At 35.2% G+C, this 3,417-nt stretch overlaps 1 long non-coding RNA gene across 1 annotated transcript; it reads left to right on the forward strand.

Annotated features, from left to right (window-relative positions):
- The first annotated feature begins 1,444 nt into the window (after positions 1–1,444).
- On the forward strand, positions 1,445–2,154 carry LOC111717272 (uncharacterized). The gene is made up of 2 exons (XR_002768735.1): positions 1,445–1,488; positions 1,751–2,154. It is a non-coding gene; the product is annotated as an uncharacterized LOC111717272 (long non-coding RNA).
- Positions 2,155–3,417: the final 1,263 nt, after the last annotated feature.

Consider the following 3,417-nt stretch of genomic DNA (forward strand, 5'->3'; position numbering starts at 1 on the left):
CTAAATAAAAATATGTTTTGAAACTATCAAGAAAAAGTTTTGGTTGGACATAAATAGATAAAAGGGATGATGACATATTTTCATTTTAAGAGGGGCATTCACTACAAGTACAAACCCCTTTAACACTCATTTGAGTAAAATAATTAGATATCAATTATTTTCTATCGGAAATTTGCCCAATATACAGCGGTAACCTTGAAAGCTTTGTCTGAATAAATCTGAAGTATAAATCAGATATCCATGATTATTGTTGTGTTGTTTCTCTCCAAAAGTGATGCTTATTTCTTGCTTATAAGAAATCCATACACTTCTCGAGTCAGAAAAATTACTCTATCTTCAATATGTTTGATCAGATAATACTAGAATTTAACTACGTACTGTATCGAATTGCCTCATGTACACTGTACAGTGTACAGTGTACATGTGTACCCGGAGCTTGAAATCTAATAAGTTTACAGTTGTTTCGCTACTTAGCGATTTCCCTAAAGACCTAATATATATACCGTGTGGTATTTCTAAGGTATCAAAGGTACTGTTGTAAATTGGACATTGCTATCTTTCAATGAAAAATCACTTTAAATTAGGTTTACATTCCCTTTAGGAGTTCCGTTTTTACTTTAGACAGTCCCGTTATATGCTATACCATTATCATATAATTGTACAGACAATGTCTATTGTCTATGATTTTTACAAAGATTAGGATATCATATTTCTTATCTGCGAAATTACAACTGACTTTTATTTTTTATAGGAATTTTTAGAACTTTTTTAGGCAACTAACGTTAATTCAGAAATTAAATTACATTTATATTAAAAGAAATGTGAAATTTATAATTAATTTAAGCTGATTAAAGCACTCTTGTTGACTTTAAAAGTCACTATAATAAAATAAAGAGATCTAAAATGGATATTTCTAACATTTATTTAAAAAAACGAGTGTTTTGAAATATTTGCATTTAAGGCGGAGTTAAAATTGGTTGATTTAAAAATTAACAAAGGAATTAATGATGGATATTTGATGGTACTTCATGGGAGTGTTGTAGAGCTTGTTTTGTGGAGTTCGGGTTCTGGATCCAGACTTAAAATGCTCCGGAGTAAGGTTCATTGAATATTTAAAACCGTACTGGATCAGGAGAAATAAAAGATTGATAGTAATCTTAAAACCTGTCCTTGCTCAGGTTTATGATTAAATATCCTGAAGGTCCTAGTCTAACTGATACTGGTTCATAAATTCCGGTGATTGTATAGATACATAATATGAATTAACCCTTAAAAGTGTTGTTGAATGATTGCTACGTAATGACGACTTTTACCGACAACTAAGTTTAGTACGCGGTATATATGCGCGCCTTTGTTAAAACCCTCGAGTCAGGGCCGGGTTCAATCATTCTATACAAAGTCATTATTCCGATCCGTTGAAATGGTTTAAAATGAAGATCAGTTTGAGTTAAGATCGAAGTCTCATCAGATATTGTAGAGATACTTGAGGTATAAAAATTTAAGGGTATAATATTGAGTTTCAGTACGAGAACTTGAAGGGTTAGATTTCTTTTCATCCTTTCCCGTCATACGTCTCCTTCCAGATAGCAGAGGGATAGGCCTATGGGGAAACTGAGCTATTGATTCGCCCTACATACAGATTTTATTTATTTACCCTATATGTTTTATTTGTGATTAGTTTTATTGCTCATACACATTCTTTGAATACTCATGATTTTAAATATTGTAACAGTTTTTTTTACTTTTATAGAATAAACGCTGCATAGAACTCTGTCTTCATTAGTTCAGTTTCTGTTATATTCTTCTCTACACGATGACTTCAAGGTAGTTCTATTGAATGATCAGAAATGTATATCTCTAAGGTTTCTCGATATTCGTCGTCGCCGATTTGTGATGAAACATTTATTCTCAAGATTGCTTGAAAATATCACAAAAGATAAAGAACGGGCTACGCCAGTTTTATCTAAGTAAGGGGATTGAATAAACCCCCCCCCCCCTAGTTCACGAAAAGGGCCCATGTAGCCTGGAACAAGGTAAAGCAAACTTGTTGTTTGCAACACAAAGGTTTCAGAATTACTGCAAATTGTTTTTGCTAGATAAAGGTTTTCAGAATTACAGCAAATTGTTTTTGCTAGATAAAGGTTTTCAGAATTACGGCAAATTGTTTTTGCTAGATAAAGGTTTCCAGAATTACAGCAAATTGTTTTTGCTAAGATAAAAGGTTTCATAATTACAGCAAATTGTTTTTGCTAGATAAAGGTTATAGAATTACAGCAAATTGTCTTTGCTAGACCAAGAGTTAATATTTTTGAATAATCGAAAATAAAGTTTTTCTGGTTTTGAAGAAAGCTTATTGTTTATCAATCAAAGATTTCTCAAAAAAAAATTGGATTTAATTTCATGGGAATTATTACTTCAAGAAGCAGGACAGAGAACTCCAGGAAGATGTAATAAACCCAAACATTGAACACTTAATATTAGAATAAATATTTTCAGCACGGGGCTGACAAATATTTAGAATGGAACCCAGTACGAAACGAAGTAGCCGCCGATCGATGTCGGAATCAGATCGTCATTCCTCAGGAGAAGAATATGGCTCCACTCCCCCAGGTTCACCAGGATTATTATCGGATTTTAATTTGGAAAAATCAGTATCCAACCCTGACCTTAATTATTTAAGGGAAAACATAGTCGAATCCCCTATGGGTGTAGGATTAGGCACAAGGTTACAAGCTAAGCACAAGGATGGTAAAGAAGAACAGTTAGCTAGGACTCTACAAAAGGTTGAGTATTTAAAGAAAGATATAGAGGGATGGGCGCAAATCTGCACAGATGCCCCATCTAACACCTTTGTAATATATGCCAATTATGACAGGTTACAAACGAAGAGAAAGATTGTAGCTAGAGAGGCACTACTAAGGGGAGCGGAGATGAGGGTAGTACGAGAGTTTAGGGACAAGAATGGATAATATAAGAAAGTTAGCTGAAAAAAGGCATCAAAGACAAGGATCCAGTGCTCTGGGTAACCCTCAGCCATCAGTAACACAGGTTGAGGATGAAGTATTTAATGAGGGAGATGGACTGGAGGGTAGGATAACCCACCCCCCCCTTGTAGAGATGCAGGCTCAAATCGAACCAGAGGTAGAGAAGACCCCCCGCCCCGACAGGGCACCGGAGAGATACCCACCCCTCAAACTCCTGAGACAGGTAACATAGAATCAGAAAGCTTGACAGCATCAGTTGAACGAATTATTTCAAGTTTTAATTCGGCCAGGAGAGCAGCAGAAACAGGTGAGGTGATGGAAGACAGGGAGAATATGATAGATCAGATAATCCAATCTATCCACGAAGTAGGGAACTCAATAGCACTCCATACCAGTAGAGGAGAGAAGCAGATTGGTTCTGAAGGTGTAGATC

Source organism: Eurytemora carolleeae, unplaced genomic scaffold (genome assembly GCF_000591075.1).
Source record: "Eurytemora carolleeae unplaced genomic scaffold, Eaff_2.0 scaffold2478, whole genome shotgun sequence".
Lineage (NCBI taxonomy): Eukaryota > Metazoa > Arthropoda > Copepoda > Calanoida > Temoridae > Eurytemora > Eurytemora carolleeae.